The sequence below is a fragment of the Schistocerca gregaria genome, chromosome 9 (assembly GCF_023897955.1).
Source record: "Schistocerca gregaria isolate iqSchGreg1 chromosome 9, iqSchGreg1.2, whole genome shotgun sequence".
Lineage (NCBI taxonomy): Eukaryota > Metazoa > Arthropoda > Insecta > Orthoptera > Acrididae > Schistocerca > Schistocerca gregaria.
The window spans coordinates 61101861-61119883 of record NC_064928.1 but is presented as its reverse complement, the minus strand read 5'-3'; positions in this window follow the sequence as shown (position 1 = coordinate 61119883).

The window sequence follows — 18023 nt, the reverse complement described above, 5'->3', positions numbered from 1 at the left end:
CTGAAGGTCCACTGATTACAAAATGCGTCCAGATGTGCTTCGGAAAGTACTACTAGTCTTCCAGGGAACGATCAAAGCGTAGACTGTTTGAGACATTACTCCCATGGAGAAAAGTCCGCATGGTTCTTATTGTGTTCAAAGCCGTTGCAATTTTTGTGTTTCACCAACACTCTGAAGGTCCACAGATTACCGAATGCATCCAGATGTGCTTCGGAAACTACTACAAGCGTTCCAGGGAACGATCACAGCGTAGACAGTTTAAGACATTACTCTCATGGAGGAAAGTCCGCATGGTGCTTATCGTGTTCAATGCCGATGCAATTTCGGTGTTTCATCAACACTCTGAAGGTCCACAGATTACAGAATATCTCCAGATGTGCTTCGGAAACTACTACTAGTCTTCCAGTGTACGATCAAAGAGTAGACAGTATAAGACATTACTCCCATGGAGAAAAGTCTGCATGGTGCTTATTGTGTTCAATGCCGATGCAATTTCTGTGTTTCATCAACACTCTGAATGTCCACAGAGTACAGAATGCATCCAGATGGGCTTCAGAAACTACTACTAGTCTTCCAGGAAACGATCAAAGCGTAGGCAGTTTAAGACATTACTCCCACGGAGAAAAGTCCGCATGGTGCTTATTGTGTTCAATGCCGATGAATTTCTGTGTTTCATCAACACTCTGAAGGTCCACAGATTACAGAATGCATCCAGATGTGCTTCGGAAACTACTACTAGTCTTCAAGGGAACGATCAAAGTGTAGACAGTTTAAGACATTACTCCCATGGAGAAAAGTCCCATGGTGCTTATTGTGATCAATGCCGAAGCAGTTTCTGTGTTTCATCAATTCTCTGAAGGTCCACAGATTACAGAATGCCTCCGATGTGCTTCGGAAACTACTACTAGTCTCCCAGGGAACGATCAAAGCGTAGACAGCTTAAGACATTACACCCATGGAGAAAAGTCCGCATGGTGCTTATTGTGTTCAATGCCGATGCAATTTCTGTGTTTCATCAACACTCTGAAGGTCCACTGATTACAAAATGCCTACAGATGTGCTTCGGAAACTACTACAAGTCTTCCAGCGAACGATCAAATCTTAGACACTTTAAGACATTACTCCCATGGAGAAACGTCCGCATGGTGCTTATTGTGTTAAATGCCGATGCAATTTTTGTGTTTCATCAAAACTCTGAAGGTCCACAGATTACAGAATGCATCCAGATGTGCTTCGGAAACTACTACTAGTCTTCCAGGGAACGATCAAAGCGTAGACAGTTTGAGACATTACTCCCATGGAGAAAAGTCCGCATGGTTCTTATTGTGTTCAAAGCCGATGCAATTTTCGTGTTTCACCAACACTCTGAAGGTTTACAGATTACCGAATGCATCCAGATGTGCTTCGGAAACTACTACAAGTCTTCCAGGGAACGATCAAAGCGTACACAGTTTAAGACATTACTCTCATGGAGATAAGTCCGCATGGTGCTTATTGTGTTCAATGCCGATGCAATTTCTGTGTTTCATCAACACTCTGAAGGTCCACAGATTACAGAATGCCTCCAGATGTGCTTCGGAAGCTACTGCTAGTCTTAGAGTGAACGATCACAGCGTAGACAGTTTAAGACATTACTCCCATCTAGAATAGTCCACATGGTGCTTATTGTGTTCAATGCCGATTCAATTTCTGTGTTTCATCAACACTCTGTAGGTCCACAGATTTCAGAATGCCTCCAGATGTGCTTCAGAAACTACTACTAGTCTACCAGTGAACGATCAAGGCGTAGACAGTTTAAGACATTACTCCCATGGAGAAAAGTCTGCATGGTGCTTATTGTGTTCAATGCCGATGCAATTTCTGTGTTTCATCAACACTCTGATGGTCCACAGATTACAGAATGCCTCCAGATGTGCTTCGGAAACTACTACTAGTCTTCGAGTGTACTATCAAAGAGTAGACAGTATAAGACCTTACTCACATGGAGAAAAGTCCGCATGGTGCTTATTGTGTTCAATGCTGATGTAATTTTTGTGTTTCATCAACAATTTAAAGGTCCACAGCCTACAGAATGCCTCCAGATGTGCTTCGGAAGCTACTACTACTCTTCCAGGGAACGATCAAAGCATAGACAGTTTGAGACATTACTCCCATGGAGAAAAGTCCATATGGTGCTTATTGTGTTCAATGCCGATGCAATTTTTGTGTTTCATCAAAACTCTGAAGGTCGACAAATTACTGAATGCATCCAGATGTGCTTCGGAAACTACTACTAGTCTTCCAGGGAACGATCAAAGCGTAGACAGTTTGAGACATTACTGCCATGGAGAAAAGTCCGCATGGTGCTTATTGTGTTCAATGCCGATGAATTTTTGTGTTTCATCAACACTCTGAAGATCCGCAGATTACAGAATGCATCCAGATGTGCTTCGGAAACTACTACTAGTCTTCCAGGGAACGATAAAAGCGTAGACAGCTTAAGACATTACACCCATGGAGAAAACTCCGCATGATGCTTATTGTGTTCAATGCCGATGCAATTTCTGTGTTTCATCAACACTCTGAAGGTCCACTGAATACAAAATGCCTCCAGATGTGCTTCGGAAACTACTACTAGTCTTCCAGGGAACGATCAAAGCATAGACAGTTTAAGACATTACTCCCATGGAGAAACGTCCGCATGGTGCTTATTGTGTTCAATGCCGATGCAATTGTTGTGTTTCATCAAAACTCTGAAGGTCCACAGATTACAGAATGGATCCAGATGTGCTTCGGAAACTACTACTAGTCTTCCAGGGAACGATCAAAGCGGAGACAGTTTAAGACATTACTCCCATGGAGAAACGTCCGCATGGTCCTTATTGTGTTCAATGCCGATGCAATTATTGTGTTTCATCAAAACTCTGAAGGTCCACAGATTACAGAATGCATCCAGATGTGCTTCGGAAACTACTACTAGTCTTCCAGGGAACGATCACAGCGTAGACAGTTTAAGACATTACTCTCATGGAGAAAAGTCCGCATGGTGCTTATTGTGTTCAATGCCGATGCAATTTTTGTGTTTCATCAAAACTCTGAAGGTCCACAGATTACAGAATGCATCCAGATGTGCTTCGGAAACTACTACTAGTCTTCCAGGGAACGATGTAAGCGTAGACTGTTTGAGACATTACTCCCATGGAGAAAAGTCCGCATGGTTCTTATTGTGTTCAAAGCCGATGCAATTTTTGTGTTGCAGCAACACTCTGAAGGTCCACAGATTACCGAATGCATCAAGATGTGCTTCGGAAACTACTACAAGTCTTCCAGGGATCGATCACAGCGTTGACAGTTTGAGACATTACTCTCATGGAGAAAAGTCCGCATGGTGCTTATCATGTTCAATGCCGATGCAATTTCTTTGTTTCATCAACACTCTGAAGGTCCACAGATTACAGAATGCCTCCAGATGTGCTTCGGAAACTACTACTAGTCTTCCAGTGTACGATCAAAGAGTAGACAGTATAAGACATTACTCCCATGGAGAATAGTCCACATGGTGCTTATTGTGTTCAATGCCGATGCAATTTTTGTATTTCATCAAAACTCTGAAGGTCCACAAATTACTGAATGCATCCAGATGTGCTTCGGAAACTACTACTAGTCTTCCAGGGAACGATCAAAGCGTAGGCTGTGTAAGACATTACTCCCATGGAGAAAAGACCGCATGGTGCTTATTGTGTTCAATGCCGATGAATTTTTGTGTTTCATCAACACTCTGAAGATCCACAGATTACAGAATGCATCCAGATGTGCTTCGGAAACTGCTACTAGGCTTCCAGGGAACGATCAAAGCGTAGACAGCTTAAGACATTACACCCATGGAGAAAAGTCAGCATGGTGCTTATTGTGTTCAATGCCGATGCAATTACTGTGTTTCATCAACACTCTGAAGGTCCACTGAATACAAAATGTCTCCAGATGTGCTTCGGAAACTACTACTAGTCTTCCAGGGAACGATCAAAGCGGAGACAGTTTAAGACATTACTCCCATTGAGAAACGTCCGCATGGTGCTTATTGTGTTCAATGCCGATGCAATTTCTGTGTTTCATCAAAACTCTGAAGGTCCACAGATTACAGAATGCATCCAGATGTGCTTCGGAAACTACTACTAGTCTTCCAGGGAACGATCAAAGCGTAGACTGTTTGAGACATTACTCCCATTGAGAAAAGTCCGCATGGCTCTTATTGTGTTCAAAGCCGATGCAATTTTTGTGTTTCACCAACACTCTGAAGGTCCACAGATTACCGAATGCATCCAGATGTGCTTCGGAAATTACTACAAGTCTTCCAGGGAACGATCACAGCGTAGACAGTTTAAGACATTACTCTCATGGAGAAAAGTCCGCATGGTGCTTATTGTATTCAATGCCGATGCAATTTCTGTGTTTCATCAACACTCTGAAGGTCCACAGATTACAGAATGCCTCCAGATGTGCTTCGGAAACTACTACTAGTCTTCCAGTGTACGATCAAAGAGTAGACAGTATAAGACATTACTCCCATGGAGAAAAGTCCGCATGGTGCTTATTGTGTTCAATGCTGATGTAGTTTTTGTGTTTCATCAACACTCTGAAGGTCCACAGACTACAGAATGCCTCCAGATGTGCTTCGGAAACTACTACTAGTCTTCCAGGGAACGATTAAAGCGTAGACAGTTGAAGACATTACTCCCATGGAGAAAAGTCCGCATGGTGCTTTTTGTGTTCAATGCTGATGTAATTTTTGTGTTTCATCAACACTCTGAAGGTCCACAGACTACAGAATGCCTAAAGATGTGCTTCGGAAACTACTACTAGTCTTCCAGGGAATGATCAAAGCGTGACAGTTTAAGACATTAGTCCCATGGAGAAACGTCCGCATGGTGCTTATTGTGTTCAATGCCGATGCAATTTTTGTGTTTCATCAAAACTCTGAAGGTCCACAAATTACTGAATGCATCCAGATGTGCTTCGGAAACTACTACTAGTCTTCCAGGGAACGATCAAAGCGTAGACAGTTTGAGACATTACTCCCATGGAGAAAAGTCCGCATGGTTCTTATTGTGTTCAAAGCCGATGCAATTTTTGTGTTTCATCAACACTCTGAAGGTCCACAGATTACCGAATGCATCCAGATGTGCTTCGGAAACTACTACAAGTCTTCCAGGGAACGATCAAAGCGTAGACAGTTTAAGACATTACTCCCATCGAGAAAAGTCCGCAAGGTGCTTATTGTGTTCAATGCCGAAGCAATTTCTGTGTTTCATCAACACTCTGAAGGTCCACAGATTACAGAATGCCTCCAGATGTGCTTCGGAAACTAATACTAGTCTTCGATTGTACGATCAAAGAGTAGACAGTATAAGACATTACTCCCATGGTGAAAAGTCCGCATGGTGCTTATTGTGTTCAATGCTGATGTAATTTTTGTGTTTCATCAACACTCTGAAGGTCCACAGACTACAGAATGCCTCCAGATGTGCTTCGGAAGCTACTGCTAGTCTTCCAGTAAACGATCACAGCGTAGACAGTTTAAGACATTACTCTCATGGAGAAAAGTCCGAATGGTGCTTATTTGTTCAATGCCGATGCAATTTCTGTGTTTCATCACCACTCTGAAGGTCCACAGATTACAGAATGCCTCCAGATGTGCTTCGGAAACTAATACTAGTCTTCGAGTATACGATCAAAGAGTAGACAGTATAAGACATTACTCCCATGGAGAAAAGTCCGCATGTTGCTTATTGTGTTCAATGCTGATGTAATGTTTGTGTTTCATCAACTCTCTGAAGGTCCACAGACTACAGAATGCCTCCAGATGTGCTTCGTGAACTACTACTAGTCTTCCAGGGAACGATCAAAGCGTAGGCAGTTTAAGACATTACTCCTATGGAGAAAAGTCCGCATGGTGCCTATTGTGTTCAATGCCGATGAATTTTTGTGTTTCATCAACACTCTGAAGGTCCACAGATTACAGAATTCTTCCAGATGTGCTTCGGAAACTACTACTAGTCTTCCAGGGAACGATCAAAGTGTAGACAGTTTAAGACATTACTCCCATGGAGAAAAGTCCCATATTCCTTATTGTGTTCAATGCCGAAGCAAATTCTGTGTTTCATCAACACTCTGAAGGTCCACAGATTACAGAATGCCTCCAGATATGCTTCGGAAACTAATACTAGTCTTCGAGTGTACGATCAAATAGTAGACAGTATAAGACTTTACTCCCATGGTGAAAAGTTCGCATGGTGCTTATTGTGTTCAATGCTGATGTAATTTTTGTGTTTCATCAACACTCTGAAGGTCCACAGACTACAGAATGCCTCCCGATGTGCTTCGGAAACTACTACTAGTCTTCCAGGGAACGATAAAAACGTAGGTTGTTTAAGACATTACTCCCATGGAGAAAAGTCCGCATGGTGCTTATTGTGTTCAATGCCGATGAATTTTTGTGTTTCATCAACACTCTGAAGATAAACAGATTACAGAATGCATCCAGATGTGCTTCGGAAACTACTACTAGTCTTCCAGGGAACGATCAAAGCGTAGATAGCTTAAGACATTACACCCATGGAGAAAAGTCCGCATGGTGCTTATTGTGTTCAATGCCGATGCAATTTCTGTGTTTCATCAACACTCTGCAGGTCCACTGAATACAAAATGCCTCGAGATGTATTCGGAAACTACTACTAGTCTTCCAGGGAACGATCAAAGCGGAGACAGTTTAAGACATTACCCCCATGGAGAAAAGTCCGCATGGTGCTTATTGTGTTCAATGGAGATGCAATTTTTGTGTTTCATCAAAACTCTGAAGGTCCACAGATTACAGAATGCATCCAGATGTGCTTCGGAAACTACTACTAGTCTTCCAGGGAACGATCAAAGCGTAGACTGTTTTAAGACATTACTCCCATGGAGAAAAGTCCGCATGGTTCTTATTGTGTTCAAAGCCGATGCAATTTTTGTGTTTCACCAACACTCTGAAGGTCCACAGATTACCGAATGCATCCAGATGTGCTTCGGAAATTACTACAAGTCTTCCAGGGAACGATCACAGCGTAGACAGTTTAAGACATTACTCTCATGGAGAAAAGTCCGCATGGTGCTTATTGTGTTCAATGCCGATGCAATTTCTGTGTTTCATCAACACTCTGAAGGTCCACAGATTACAGAATGCCTCCAGATGTGCTTCGGAAACTACTACTAGTCTTCCAGTGTACGATCAAAGAGTAGACAGTATAAGACATTACTCCCATGAAGAAAAGTCCGCATGGTGCTTATTGTGTTCAATGCTGATGTAATTTTTGTGTTTCATCAACACTCTGAAGGTCCACAGACTACAGAATGCCTCCAGATGTGCTTCGGAAACTACTACTAGTCTTCCAGGGAACGATAAAAGAGTAGACATTTGAAGACATTACTCCCAATGAGAATCGTCCGCATGGTGCTTATTGTGTTCAATGCCGATGCAATTTTTGTGTTTCATCAAAACTCTGAAGGTCCACAGATTACAGAATGCATCCAGATGTGCTTCGGAAACTACAACTAGTCTTCCAGGGAACGATCAAAGCGTAGACAGTTTGAGACATTACTCCCATGGAGAAAAGTCCGCATGGTGCTTATTGTGTTCAATGCCGGTGCAATTTTTGTGTTTCATCAACACTCTGAAGGTCCACAGATTACAGATTGCATCCAGATGTGCTTCGGAAACTACTACTAGTCTTCCAGGGAACGATCAAAGTATAGACAGTTTAAGACATTACACCCACGAAGAAAAGTCCCATGGTGCTTATTGTGTTCAATACCGAAGCAATTTCTGTGTTTCATCAACTCTCTGAAGGTCCACAGATTACAGAATGCATCCGGATGTGCTTCGGAAACTACTACTAGTCTTCCAGGGAACGATCAAACCGTAGACAGCTTAAGACATTACTCCCATGGAGAAACGTCCGCATGGTGCTTATTGTGTTCAATGCCGATGCAATTTTTGTGTTTCATCAAAACTCTGAAGGTCCACAGATTACAGAATGCATCCAGATGTGCTTCGGAAACTACTTCTAGTCTTCCAGTGAACGATCAAAGCGTAGACAGTTTGAGACATTACTCCCATGGAGAAAAGTCCGCATGGTTCTTATTGTGTTCAAAGCCGATGCAATTTTTGTGTTTCACCAACACTCTGAAGGTCCACAGAATACAAAATGCATCCAGATGTGCTTCGGAAACTACTACAATTCTTCCAAGGGAACGATCAAAGCGTAGACAGTTTAAGACATTACTCCCATGGAGAAAAGTCCGCATGGTGCTTATTGTGTTCAATGCCGATGCAATATCTGTGTTTCATCAACACTCTCAATGTCCACATATTACAGAATGCCTCCAGATGTGCTTCGGAAGCTACTGCTAGTCTTAAAGTGAACGATCACAGCGTAGACAGTTTAAGACCTTACTCTCATGGAGAAAAGTCCGCATGGTGCTTATTGTGTTCAATGGCGATGCAATTTCTGTGTTTCATCAACACTCTGACGGTCCACAGATTACAGAAAGCCTCCAGATGCGCTTCGGAAACTACTACTACTCTTCCAGGGAACGATAAAAGCGTAGACAGTTTAAGACATTACTCCCATGGAGAAACGTCCGCATGGTGCTTATTGTGTTCAATGCTGATGTAATTTTTGTGTTTCATCAACACTCTGAAGGTCCACAGACTACAGACTGACTCTAGATGTGCTTCAGAAACTACTACTAGTCTTCCAGGGAACTATCAAAGCGTAGACAGTTTAAGACATTACTCCCATGCAGGAACGTCCGCATGGTGCTTATTGTGTTCAATGCCGAAGCTATTTCTGTGTTTCATCAACTCTCTGAAAATCAACACATTACAGAATGCCTCCGGATGTGCTTCGGAAACTACTACTATTCTTCCAGGGAACTTTCAAAGCGTAGACAGTTGAAGACATTACACCCATGGAGAAAAGTCCGCATGGTGCTTATTGTGTTCAATGCCGATGCAATTTCTGTGTTTCATCAACACTCTGAAGGTCCACTTATTACAAAATGCCTCCAGAAGTGCTTCGGAAACTACTACAAGTCTTCCAGGGAACGATCAAAGCGTAGACAGTTTAAGACATTACTCCCACGGAGAAAAGTCCGAATGGTGCTTATTGTGTTCAATGCCGATGCAATTTCTGTGTTTCATCAACTCTCTGAAGGTCCACAGATTACAGAATGCCTCCAGATGTGCTTCGGAAGCTACTGCTAGTCTTCCAGTGAACTATCACAGCGTAGACAGTTTAAGACATTACTCTTATGGAGAAAAGTCCGCATGGTGCTTATAGTTTTCAATGCCGATTCATTTTCTGTGTTTCATCAACACTCTGAAAGTCCACAGATTACAGAATGCCTCCAGATGTGCTTCGGAAACTACTACTAGTCTTCCAGTGTACGATCGAAGCGTAGACACTTTAAGACATTTCTCCCATGGAGAAAAGTCCGCATGGTGCTTATTGTGTTCAATGCCGATGCAATTTCTGTGTTTCATCAACACTCTGAAGGTCCACAGATTACAGAATGCCTCCAGATGTGCTTCGGAAGCTACTGCTAGTCTTCCAGTGAACGATCAAAGCGTAGACAGTTTAAGAAACTACTTACATGGAGAAAAGTCCGCATGGTGCTTATTGTTTTCTATGCCGATGCAATTTTTGTGTTTCATCAACACTCTGAAAGTCCACAGATTACAGAATGCATCCAGATGTGCTTCAGAAACTACTACTAGTCTTCCAGTGTACGATCAATAAGACATTACTCCCATGGAGAAAAGTCCGCATGGTGCTTATTGTGTTCAATTCCGATTCAATTTCTGTGTTCTATCAACACTCTGAAGGTCCACAGATTACAGAATGCATCCAGATGTGCATCGGAAACTACTACTAGTCTTCCAGTATACGATCAAAGCGTAGACAGTTTAAGACACTACTCCCATGGAGAAAAGTCCTCATGGTGCTTATTGTGTTCAATGCCGATGCAATTTTTGCGTTTCATCAACACTCTGAAGGTCCACAGATTGCAGAATCCCTCCAGATGTGCTTCAGAAACTACTACTAGTCTTCCAGTATACGATCAAAGCGTAGACAGTTTAAGACATTACTCCCATGGAGAAAAGTCGGCATGGTGCTTATTGTGTTCAATGCCGATGCAATTTTTGTATTTCATCGACACTCCGAAGGTCCACAGATTACAGAATACACCCAGATGTGCTTCGGAAACTACTGCTAGTCTTCCAGTGTATGATCAAAGCGTAGACAGTTTAAGACTTTACTCCCATGGAGAAAAGACCGCATGGTGCTTATTGTGTTCAATGCCGATGCAATTTCTGTGTTTCATCAACACTCTGAAGGTCCAGAGATTACAGAATGCCTCCAGATGTGCTTCGGAAACTACTACTAGTCTTCCAGTGAACGATCAAAGCGTAGCCAGTTTAAGACATTACTATCATGGAGAAAACTCCGCATGGTGCTTATCGTGTTCAATGCCGATTCAATTCCTGTGTTTCATCAACACTCTGAAGGTCCACAGACTAAAGAATACCTCCAGAAGTGCTTCGGAAACTACTACTAGTCTTACAGTGAACGATCAAAACGTAGACACTTTAAGACATTACTCCCATGGAGAAAATTCCGCATGGTGCTTATTGTGTTCAATGCCGATGCAATTTTTGTGTTTCATCAACACTCTGAAGGTCCACAGATTACAGAATGCTTCCGGATGTGCTTCAGAAACTACTACTAGTCTTCCAGTGTACGATCAAAGCGTAGACAGTTTAAGACATTAATCCCATGGAGAAAAGTCCACATTGTGCTTATTGTGTTCAACGCCGATGCAATTTTTGTGTTTCATCACTACTCTGAAGGCCCACAGATTACAGAATGCCTCCAGATGTGCTTCGGAAACAACTACTAGTCTTCCAGTGTACGATCAAAGCGTAGACAGTTTAAGACACTACTCCCGTGGAGAAAAGTTCACACGGTGCTTATTGTGTTCAATGCCGATGCAATTTTTGTGTTTCATCAACACTCTGAAGGTCCACAGATTACAGAATGCCTCCAGATGTGCTTCGGAAACTACTTCTAGTCTTCCAGGGAACGATCAAAGCGTAGACAGTTTGAGACATTACTCCCATGGATAAAAGTCCACATGGGGCTTATTGTGTTCAAAGCCGATGCAATTTTTGTGTTTCATCAACACCCTGATTGTCCACAGATTGCAGAATGCATCAAGATGTGCATCGGAAACTACTACTAGTCTTCCAGTGAACGATCAAAGCGTAGACACTTTAAGACACTACTCCCATGGAGAAAAGTCCGCATGGTGCTTATTGTTTTCAATGCCGATGCAATTTTTTGCGTTTCATCAACACTCTGAAAGTCCACAGATTACAGAATCCCTCCAGATGTGCTTCAGAAACTACTACTAGTCTTCCAGTGTACGATCAAAGCGTAGACATTTTAAGACATTACTCCCATGGAGAAAAGTCTGCATGGTGCTTATTGTGTTCAATGCCGATGCAATTTTTTTGTTTCATCAACATTCTGAAGGTCCACAGATTACAGAATACATCCAGATGTGCTTCGGAAACTACTAGTAGTCTTCCAGGGAACGATCAAAGCGTACACAGTTTAAGACATTACTCCCATGGAGAAAAGTCGGCATGGTGCTTATTGTGTTCAAAGCCGATGCAATTTTTTGTATTTCATCAACACTCTGAAGGTCCACAGATTACAGAATACATCCAGATGTGCTTCGGTAACTACTGCTAGTCTTCCAGTGTACGATCAAAGCCTAGACAATTTAAGACATTACTCCCATGGAGAAAAGTCCGCATGGTGCTTATTGTGTTCAATGCCGATGCAATTTCTGTGTTTCATCAACACTCTGAAGGTCCACTTATTACAAAATGCCTCCAGAAGTGCTTCGGAAACTACTACAAGTCTTCCAGGGAACGATCAAAGCGTAGACAGTTTAAGACATTACTCCCACGGAGAAAAGTCCGCATGGTGCTTATTGTGTTCAATGCCGATGCAATTTCTGTGTTTCATCAACTCTCTGAAGGTCCACAGATTACAGAATGCCTCCAGATGTGCTTCGGAAGCTACTGCTAGTCTTCCAGTGAACTATCACAGCGTAGACAGTTTAAGACATTACTCTTATGGAGAAAAGTCCGCATGGTGCTTATAGTTTTCAATGCCGATTCATTTTCTGTGTTTCATCAACACTCTGAAAGTCCACAGATTACAGAATGCCTCCAGATGTGCTTCGGAAACTACTACTAGTCTTCCAGTGTACGATCGAAGCGTAGACACTTTAAGACATTTCTCCCATGGAGAAAAGTCCGCATGGTGCTTATTGTGTTCAATGCCGATGCAATGTCTGTGTTTCGTCAACACTCTGAAGGTCCACAGATTACAGAATGCCTCCAGATGTGCTTCGGAAGCTACTGCTAGTCTTCCAGTGAACGATCAAAGCGTAGACAGTTTAAGACACTACTCCCATGGAGAAAAGTCCTCATGGTGCTTATTGTGTTCAATGCCGATGCAATTTTTGCGTTTCATCAACACTCTGAAGGTCCACAGATTGCAGAATCCCTCCAGATGTGCTTCAGAAACTACTACTAGTCTTCCAGTATACGATCAAAGCGTAGACAGTTTAAGACATTACTCCCATGGAGAAAAGTCGGCATGGTGCTTATTGTGTTCAATGCCGATGCAATTTTTGTATTTCATCGACACTCTGAAGGTCCACAGATTACAGAATACACCCAGATGTGCTTCGGAAACTACTGCTAGTCTTCCAGTGTATGATCAAAGCGTAGACAGTTTAAGACTTTACTCCCATGGAGAAAAGACCGCATGGTGCTTATTGTGTTCAATGCCGATGCAGTTTCTGTGTTTCATCAACACTCTGAAGGTCCAGAGATTACAGAATGCCTCCAGATGTGCTTCAGAAACTACTACTAGTCTTCCAGTGTACGATCAAAACGTAGACAGTTTAAGACATTACTCCCATGGAGAAAAGTCGGCATGGTGCTTATTGTGTTCAATGCCGATGCAATTTTTGTATTTCATCAACACTCTGAAGGTCCACAGATTACAGAATACATCCAGATGTGCTTCGGAAACTACTAGTAGTCTTCCAGGGAACGATCAAAGCGTACACAGTTTAAGACATTACTCCCATGGAGAAAAGTCGGCATGGTGCTTATTGTGTTCAAAGCCGATGCAATTTTTTGTATTTCATCAACACTCTGAAGGTCCACAGATTACAGAATACATCCAGATGTGCTTCGGTAACTACTGCTAGTCTTCCAGTGTACGATCAAAGCCTAGACAATTTAAGACATTACTCCCATGGAGAAAAGTCCGCATGGTGCTTATTGTGTTCAATGCCGATGCAATTTCTGTGTTTCATCAACACTCTGTAGGTCCAGAGATTACAGAATGCCTCCAGATGTGCTTCGGAAACTACTACTAGTCTTCCAGTGAACGATCAAAGCGTAGACAGTTTAAGACATTACTATCATGGAGAAAAGTCCGCATGGTGCTTATTGTGTTCAATGCCGATTCAATTCCTGTGTTTCATCAACACTCTGAAGGTCCACAGATTAAAGAATGCCTCCAGAAGTGCTTCGGAAACTACTACTAATCTTCCAGTGAACGATCAAAGCGTAGACACTTTAAGACATTACTCCCATGGAGAGAATTCCGCATGGTGCATATTGTGTTCAATGCCGATGCAATTTTTGTGTTTCATCAACACTCTGAAGGTCCACAGATTACAGAATGCATCCGGATGTGCTTCAGAAACTACTACTAGTCTTACAGTGTACAATCAAAGCGTAGACAATTTAAGACATTAAACCCATGGAGAAAAGTCCACATTGTGCTTATAGTGTTCAATGCCGATGCAATTTTTGTGTTTCATCAACACTCTGAAGGTCCACAGATTACAGAATGCATCCAGATGTGCTTCGGAAACTACTACTAGTCTTCCACTGAACGATCAAAGTGTAGACAGTTTAAGACATTACTCCCATAGAGAATAGTCCTATGGTGCTTATTGAGTTCAATGCCGATGCAATTCTTGTGTTTCATCAACGCTCTGAAGGTCCACAGATTACAGAATTCCTCCAGATGTGCTTCGGAAAAGTACTTCTAGTCTTCCAGGGAACGATCAAAGCGTAGACAGTTTGAGACATTATTCCCATGAAGAAAAGTCCACATGGGGCTTATTGTGTTCAAAGCTGATGCAATTTTTGTATTTCATCAACACACTGATATCCCACAGATTACAGAATGCATCCAGAAGTGAATTGGAAACTACTACTAGTCTTCCAGTGAACGATCAAAGCGTAGACAAGTTAAGACACTACTCCCATGGAGAAAAGTCTTCATGGTGCTTATTGTTTTCAATGCCGATTCAATTTCTGTGTTTCATCAACACTCTGAAGGTTAACAGATTACAGAATGCATCCAGATGTGCATCGGAAACTACTACTAGTCTTCCAGTGAACGATCAAAGCGTAGACAGTTTAAGACTATTACTCCCATGGAGAAAAGTCCGCATGGTGCTTATTGAGTTCAAAGCCGATGCAATTTTTGTGTTTCATCAACACCCTGGTTGTCCACAGAATGCAGAATGCATCAAGATGTGCATCGGAAACTACTACTAGTCTTCCAGTGAACGATCAAAGCGGTGACACTTTAAGACACTACTCCCATGGAGAAAAGTCTTCATGGTGCTTATTGTTTTCAATGCCGATGCAATTTTTGTGTTTCATCAACACTCTGAAGGTCAACAGATTACAGAATCCCTCCAGATGTGCTTCGGAAACTACTACTAGTCTTCCAGTGAACGATCAAAGCGTAGACACTTTAAGACATTACTCCCATGGAGAAAATTCCGCATGGTGCTTATTGTGTTCAATGCCGATGCAATTTTTGTGTTTCATCAACACTCTGAAGGTCCACAGATTACAGAATGCTTCCGGATGTGCTTCAGAAACTACTACTAGTCTTCCAGTGTACGATCAAAGCGTAGACAGTTTAAGACATTAATCCCATGGAGAAAAGTCCACATTGTGCTTATTGTGTTCAACGCCGATGCAATTTTTGTGTTTCATCACTACTCTGAAGGCCCACAGATTACAGAATGCCTCCAGATGTGCTTCGGAAACAACTACTAGTCTTCCAGTGTACGATCAAAGCGTAGACAGTTTAAGACACTACTCCCGTGGAGAAAAGTTCACACGGTGCTTATTGTGTTCAATGCCGATGCAATTTTTGTGTTTCATCAACACTCTGAAGGTCCACAGATTACAGAATGCCTCCAGATGTGCTTCGGAAACTACTTCTAGTCTTCCAGGGAACGATCAAAGCGTAGACAGTTTGAGACGTTACTCCCATGGATAAAAGTCCACATGGGGCTTATTGTGTTCAAAGCCGATGCAATTTTTGTGTTTCATCAACACCCTGATTGTCCACAGATTGCAGAATGCATCAAGATGTGCATCGGAAACTACTACTAGTCTTCCAGTGAACGATCAAAGCGTAGACACTTTAAGACACTACTCCCATGGAGAAAAGTCCGCATGGTGCTTATTGTTTTCAATGCCGATGCAATTTTTTGCGTTTCATCAACACTCTGAAAGTCCACAGATTACAGAATCCCTCCAGATGTGCTTCAGAAACTACTACTAGTCTTCCAGTGTACGATCAAAGCGTAGACATTTTAAGACATTACTCCCATGGAGAAAAGTCTGCATGGTGCTTATTGTGTTCAATGCCGATGCAATTTTTGTGTTTCATCAACATTCTGAAGGTCCACAGATTACAGAATACATCCAGATGTGCTTCGGAAACTACTAGTAGTCTTCCAGGGAACGATCAAAGCGTACACAGTTTAAGACATTACTCCCATGGAGAAAAGTCGGCATGGTGCTTATTGTGTTCAAAGCCGATGCAATTTTTTGTATTTCATCAACACTCTGAAGGTCCACAGATTACAGAATACATCCAGATGTGCTTCGGTAACTACTGCTAGTCTTCCAGTGTACGATCAAAGCCTAGACAATTTAAGACATTACTCCCATGGAGAAAAGTCCGCATGGTGCTTATTGTGTTCAATGCCGATGCAATTTCTGTGTTTCATCAACACTCTGTAGGTCCAGAGATTACAGAATGCCTCCAGATGTGCTTCGGAAACTACTACTAGTCTTCCAGTGAACGATCAAAGCGTAGACAGTTTAAGACATTACTATCATGGAGAAAAGTCCGCATGGTGCTTATTGTGTTCAATGCCGATTCAATTCCTGTGTTTCATCAACACTCTGAAGGTCCACAGATTAAAGAATGCCTCCAGAAGTGCTTCGGAAACTACTACTAATCTTCCAGTGAACGATCAAAGCGTAGACACTTTAAGACATTACTCCCATGGAGAGAATTCCGCATGGTGCATATTGTGTTCAATGCCGATGCAATTTTTGTGTTTCATCAACACTCTGAAGGTCCACAGATTACAGAATGCATCCGGATGTGCTTCAGAAACTACTACTAGTCTTACAGTGTACAATCAAAGCGTAGACAATTTAAGACATTAAACCCATGGAGAAAAGTCCACATTGTGCTTATAGTGTTCAATGCCGATGCAATTTTTGTGTTTCATCAACACTCTGAAGGTCCACAGATTACAGAATGCATCCAGATGTGCTTCGGAAACTACTACTAGTCTTCCACTGAACGATCAAAGTGTAGACAGTTTAAGACATTACTCCCATAGAGAATAGTCCCATGGTGCTTATTGAGTTCAATGCCGATGCAATTCTTGTGTTTCATCAACGCTCTGAAGGTCCACAGATTACAGAATTCCTCCAGATGTGCTTCGGAAAAGTACTTCTAGTCTTCCAGGGAACGATCAAAGCGTAGACAGTTTGAGACATTATTCCCATGGAGAAAAGTCCACATGGGGCTTATTGTGTTCAAAGCTGATGCAATTTTTGTATTTCATCAACACACTGATATCCCACAGATTACAGAATGCATCCAGAAGTGAATTGGAAACTACTACTAGTCTTCCAGTGAACGATCAAAGCGTAGACAAGTTAAGACACTACTCCCATGGAGAAAAGTCTTCATGGTGCTTATTGTTTTCAATGCCGATTCAATTTCTGTGTTTCATCAACACTCTGAAGGTCAACAGATTACAGAATGCATCCAGATGTGCATCGGAAACTACTACTAGTCTTCCAGTGAACGATCAAAGCGTAGACAGTTTAAGACTATTACTCCATGGAGAAAAGTCCGCATGGTGCTTATTGAGTTCAAAGCGATGCAATTTTTGTGTTTCATCAACACCCTGGTTGTCCACAGATTGCAGAATGCATCAAGATGTGCATCGGAAACTACTACTAGTCTTCCAGTGAACGATCAAAGCGTAGACACTTTAAGACACTACTCCCATGGAGAAAAGTCTTCATGGTGCTTATTGTTTTCAATGCCGATGCAATTTTTGTGTTTCATCAACACTCTGAAGGTCAACAGATTACAGAATCCCTCCAGATGTGCTTCAGAAACTACTACTAGTCTTCCAGTGTACGATCAAAGCGTAGACAGTTTAAGACATTACTCCCATGGAGAAAAGTCGGCATGGTGCTTATTGTGTTCAATGCCGATGCAATTTTTGTGTTTCATCAACACTCTGAAGGACCACAGATTACAGAATACATCCATATGTGCTTCGGTAACTACTACTAGTCTTCCAGTGAACGATCAAAACGTAGACAGTTTAAGACACTACTCCCATGGAGAAAAGTCCGCATGGTGCTTATGGTTTTCAATGCCGATTCAATTTCTGTGTTTCATCAACACTCTGAAAGTCCACAGATTACAGAATGCCTCCAGATGTGCTTCGGAAACTATTACTAGTCTTCCAGTGTACGATCGAAGCGTAGACAC